This window comes from Somniosus microcephalus, chromosome 31, assembly GCF_052327205.1.
Source record: "Somniosus microcephalus isolate GS21.2 chromosome 31, FLI_Smic_1.0, whole genome shotgun sequence".
In the NCBI taxonomy this organism is placed as follows: Eukaryota; Metazoa; Chordata; class Chondrichthyes; order Squaliformes; family Somniosidae; genus Somniosus; species Somniosus microcephalus.
This window is the reverse complement of record NC_141017.1, coordinates 25601019-25607074: the sequence shown is the minus strand read 5'-3', so window position 1 is coordinate 25607074 and position 6056 is coordinate 25601019.

Here is a 6056-nt window from a genome sequence, read left to right as displayed (position 1 = left end):
TTATATATACTCTTGTCTTAGTTTACTGGTTGTCCCTCTGTTCATGGCAAGCTGTAACATAGTGTGCCGCCAGTGTTACACAGCTTCTCTCCTCCCCCAGTAGGAATGGGAGTTTTTGGTTGTCAGTCAGATTTCTGAATTCAGGGCATATTTGTGAGAATTTTTGATAGAAATTCTCTCTGATGCCCTGATATTTTCCACAGGCTGTGAGGAAGTGCATCTCTGTCTCAACTACTCCCTGACTGCAGTGAGAGCATATCCTGTCTTCTCTTGGCAGCCTGGTCTGCCTGTGTCTGCCTTTTTCGATCGCTAGGCTATGTTCGCTAAGTCTGTACCTTGTCAAGGTTCTTCTCAGTTTGTTATCCTTTACCATGGTCAGGTAATCAGCTATGTTGTATTGTCTGTTTAGGGCCAAGTAGCAATTGAGTTTGCTTTGGGTTTTTGTTGTTTCTGCCCAATATGACAGATATTTTTCCTTTTGCTTAGCGACGATTGTGTTGGGTCGAATTCTTTGTGTTACCCTGTCACTGTCCTGGGACTGGTTATTGTTAGTATTGTTATTAGTTACTTTATTGAGTCCCAGGACTAGTTGACTGAGGGTATTCTTCTTTATGGTCAGCTCTTGGCATTTCAGGGCGTCGTAGTGATAGCATTGGGGGTTGCTCATTTGTAGGTGATTCCAAAATTTGGTGGCTCTTTTTTGGATAGTGATTATTAATGGGTATTGGCCTAGTTCCGCCCTGCATGCGTTGTTTACTGTTTTCCTTTGAGTCCGGAGGATACTTTTACAGAATTCCGCATGTAGGATCTCAATTGGGTGTTTGTCCCATTTTGCAAAATCTTGTTGTGTTAGTGGTCCCCAGACCTCACTGCCATAGAGTGCAATTGGTTCAATTACTGATTTGAAAATTTTGAGCCAAATGCTAATTGGGATTTCTATTTGGATTGATTTTTTGATGGCATAGAAAGCCCTTCTTGCTTTCTCTTTCAGTTCATTCACAGCCAGTTTGAAGTTTCCCGTAGAACTGATTTTTAAGCCCAAGTATGTGTAGTGAGTGGTTTGTTCAATTTTGGTTGTTCCTACTGTGAAATTTATTGTGGGTCCATGTTGTTTGGATCTTTGCTGGAACACAAGGACTTTGGTTTTTTGGGGATTTATTGTCAGGGCCCAAGTCTGGCAGTACGACTCCAGCAGGTCCAGGTTCTGCTGTAGACCCTCCTTAGTTGGTGACAGCAGAACCAGGTCGTCGGCATAGAGGAGGAATTTAACCTTGGATTCATATAGGGTGAGGCCGGGTGCTGTAGATTGTTCAAGTAGTTTTGCCAATCCATTAATGTAAATATTAAAGAGTGTCGGTGAGATTGGCGAGCCCTGCGTCACCCCCCGCCCCTGTGGGAAGTATTTTGTTTGTTTGCCTCCAATTTTAACTGCACATTTATTGTTTGTATACATTGATTTAATTACATCATATGTTTTCCCTCCTACCCCGCTTTCGATAAGTTTCAGGAATAAACCGTCATGCCAGATGGAGTCGAAAGCCTTCTGGAAATCTACAAAGCATGTGTAGATTTTGCTTTTGTTATGGTGAACGTGTTTGTCAATTAGGGTCTGTAGGGTGAAGATATGATCGGATGTTCTATAGTTTGGCAGGAATCCAATTTGGCTTTTACTCAAGACATTGTGCTCTTCAAGGAAGTTTATAAGTCTTTTGTTTATGATGCTACAGAATACCTTCCCCAGGTTACTGTTTACACAGATGCCTCGATAGTTGTTTGGGTCGATTTTGTCCCCACTTTTGTATATGGGTGTTATGAGTCCTTTGTTCCAGATGTCAGGGAAATAACCGACACTCAGAACCAAGTTGAAGAGTTTTAGGATAGCCAGTTTCAGTTTGTCGTCTGCGTGTTTAATCATCTCGTTTAGTATGCCGTCTGTCCCGCAAGCTTTTCCTGGTCGCAGGTCCTTGAGTTTTTCAAGAAGTTCTTTTTCTGTTATTATGGCATCTAGCGGGTTTTGGTTATCTTTTATGGCCATTTCAAGCTTTTCCAGTTTTTTGCGTATTTGGTGTTGCTCTGGCCTTAGTGTGTTTTTCTGGTATAATTTTTCAAAGTGGTTTACCCATGTGTCCCCATTTTGAATGGACAAATCGTCGTGTTGTTTTTTGTGTAGTGTTTTCAAGTTGTACCAGAAACAATTCGACTCAATGGATTCCTCCATGGAGCTGAGTGTATTCTTAATAAATTGCTCTTTTTTGGTCCTGAGTGTGTTTCTGTATTGTGTTAGCGTCTGACAATAAGTAAGGCGTAATTCCTCGTTTTCTGGATGTCTGTGTTTTTGGTTTGATAGTTTTCTAAGTTTTTTCCTCATGTTGTGGCAATCATGGTCAAACCATTTTTCATAGTTTTTTGTTTTGGGTTTGTTCTTGCGAGCTTTCAAGTTTGCATTTGTTGCCAAATTATCAAAAATATTGTTTAGTTTACTAACTGCCCGGTTTACGCCTTCTTTATTGTGAGTGTATATGTTATCCAGAAAGGTGTCTAAGAGAGCTTGAGTTGATGCATTGCTAATTGTTTTCTGGTATTTTTCCGTGTCGTTTTTGGCCCATCTGTACGATTTTTTGGTGTTGTACAGTTTACTGGGTTGTGTTTCTATGTTGTTTGTTTCTGTCTTTTTGAGAAACATAGTAATTTGGCTGTGATCTGACAGTGTTGTTTGTGGTTTGACTGTGAATGCTCTGAAAGAGGATGGGTCCAAGTCTGTAATCATATAGTCTACTGTGCTGCAGCCAAGAGGTGAGCAGTAGGTCGATCTTCCTAGGAGGTCTCCTATGAACCTACCATTGACAATGTACAGACCCAGGTTTCGACAGAGCTGTAGTAGCTGTTTACCGTTGGTATTTGACTGCTTGTCGCAGTTATGCCTGTATGGAAGGGAAGGGATGTCAAAGTGGTTATTCCCGAATACATAATTGTTTCCCTGATTATTGGTGAAGTCTGGTTCTTCGCCCGTTCTTGAATTGAGGTCCCCACAGATCAACACGTTCCCCTGGGCCTGGTATTGGATAATTTCCCCCTCCATGTTGGAGAAGGTGTCCTCTTTGTAGTACGGGGAATCGATTGGAGGGATATACCGTTGAAGCACAGCCTCCTGAGCTGAAGTCTTTAAAGTGAGCAGCTGGTCGCACAGTTATCTCACGGACAGAAAGTCCCACCGTGGAATAGAGAAGCAGCCACCTAAGTCGGTCTAACAACTTTGATATAAATGGGATGGAAGTCTTCGAGAGGATGAAAAGGCTCAGAGCAGAGACGTCCCCAAGGTTAGATGGTATTTATCCCAGAGGACTACGAGGGACAGGGGACAAGACTTGTGGGTCATTAACAGTCATTATGAGGGAGTGGAACACGGGAGCAGTATGAGCAGATTGGAAGCAGTGCCCATAATCAGTGCCCATTCAGAGTGCCCCTGATGTACCCCTTAACATTTCCCCAGTCCTCCATTGGCCCATCCGAATAAGGATACAGGAAACTCTTTTTTATCCGGCACCGACGGGACCAGCGTGGTGCCGGTTTATCAAAAAGTCCGGATTACAGAGAGGTATAGTAAAAGGTACGAGAGCTTCGTACACATCAGCAGACCCAGATTTCCCTGTTGCTTAGGTGCAGGAACCCCGCCACAAGTTCCAGACCTCCCTGTTGCTTAGCAACAGATGCAGGAACCCCGGCCACAAGTTCTAGACCGCCCTGTTGCTTAGCAACAGGTGCAGGAACCCCGCCACAAGATCCAGGCGTCCCTGTTGCTTAGCAACAGGTGCAGGAACCCCAGTTACACAGCCACAGATCCAGGAACGGCCACTAATATGAAGTAAAACTTACCTGAACCTACTCCTGAATTTTGCCGGTTAACAGAGATTTCTGGTTATTTAGGTGCCAGTAAATCAAGAGTTTCCTGTACTGGTTTAGTGTTAAATGGAGAAACTTATTTCATGTCGAACCCTCGCACTCGTGGGTTCGTAGCCCCACTCCGGAGACTTTGAGCACATAATCTAGGCTGACACTCCCACTGCAGTACTGAGGGAGTGCTGCACTGTCTGAGGTGCCGTCTTTCGGCTGAGACATTAAACCGAGGCCCCGTCTGCCTTCTCGGGTGGATGTAAAAAATCTAGGGACAGTAATTTCAGTTCAAAGTACCCCCAGCCTTTCTATCGAAGATAAGTCATGGCAAGAGTTTCTTCAACTTTGATCAATTGAAAAATAATGTCAGTCATTGTGTTACGGTGGAGACCAGCCCACCCTGGCTGCCGGCAGTATTAGACAGTGATTGGCCAAAACCAGCGTGCTCTGGCTACAGGTGGACTCGTGGTGGAGAGAGGTTTTTTGTTTGCATTGATCTTGTTGATAAAAAAGTTCTAAAGCTGATTAAATGGTGCGAGGCAGTGACTGGTGATGGGGCAGCACTCTGGCTGCAGATCGACAATTCCCCAGACGCTGAGCTCCATAGTAATCCCTCTGGGAAGCAGAATTGGAGAAGCAGTCAGCTCAAACCTGCCGTTGTGTACCTCCTCGAGGCCAACAGCAGAGTGACAGAGGCAGAGCCTTGCAACAAGTCCCTGCTGGTCCTCATAGATGTGGAATGGTAGAGAAGGAGGAAGCAAAGTAATTTAGGTGTCAGCCGTGGCTCAGTGGGTAGCACCCTCACTTCTGAGTCAGATAGGTCGGAGGCTCAAGTCCCACACTGTGAGACTTTGAACACATAATCTCGGCTGACACTTCCACTGCGAGTGCTGCACTGTCTGAGGTGCCGTCTTTCAGTTGAGATATTAAACCGAGGCCCTGTTGGCCCTCTCAGGTGGATGTAAAAAAATCCCATGGCACTATTTCGAAGAAGCTGGCAGACTGGCCAGAAAAGTAAAGATCAGAAGGGAAAGTGGCAAGTTGGATCCAAAATTGTCTCAGTGGCAGGAAGCAAAGGGTAATGGTCGACGGGTGTTTTTGTGACTGGTAGACTGTTTCCAGTGGGGTTCCACAGGGCTCAGTACCGGGCCTCTTGCTTTTTGTGGTATATATCAATGATTTAGACTTCAATGTAGGGGGCATGATTAAGAAGTTTGCAGATGATACAAAAATTAGCCATGTGGTTTGTAAGAGCCATAAAAGCTTAAGAAAATACTTTAAAATAGTGGCTAAATGGCATAATACAGTTAATTTACCTGAACGACTTATTGTATTAAGAAACCCCCTATTTTCTTGCTCCAGTAGTATAGTCCGACACCCCCTTCATTCTTGCCACAATGGAACAGTCCCTAAGCCACACATGGGTGCAGCCATCTTACAGTTTTAAACTGCACGTGGTGAAAGAGGCAGAAGCTATGAGGTTTGGAGCAGTACAGTTTTTGACCGTGTTCGTTTATATGTGTTTGCTTTGTAATTCTGTTTGTTAAGTGTTATAGTAAACCGTTTAAAAGACAAAGCTACGTTTGGGAACGTTTTATTTCGACACGCGTCTACTCGATGTTAAAAGCCCCACAGCTCAGTGGCCTGCCTGTTTGGAAACTAAGAAGCGCCACTACATTAGTCAAAAACTAGCTCCCTAAGAAGGAAGGGACGGAATCGTCGGTGAACGTATACATGAATGGTCACGGAGCCAGACGACAATTTAAGAAAGCGAAGGTACAGTGACTGTTACTTGCTTTGTTCATTCTGTTGAGAAGCTAAATAAGAGCTGCGGGTAAAATGGCCGAGGCCTTACGGAGCCAGGAGCTTCCCCCAGCCAGAAGGATTGCTGGCCAAAAGAGGGAAATAAAGCTCACCCCAAAGGCAAGGGAAGAGAAGTTACATAGAAGCATAGGTGCAAGGAAGGCTAAATTAGTTCAGATAACTGGAAAAATGAAGATAATTGATCGTCTCATGGAAGATAATGCTAATATTAAGAAAGCTGAAGACATGATGTATTACGATTTCTCCAAGCTGCATGAAGAATTTAATATACTCAATGAAGATGTATTAGCACTTCTGTCTGAAGAAGAGGGAAACACTGATCAGCACGACTGGTTTGATCT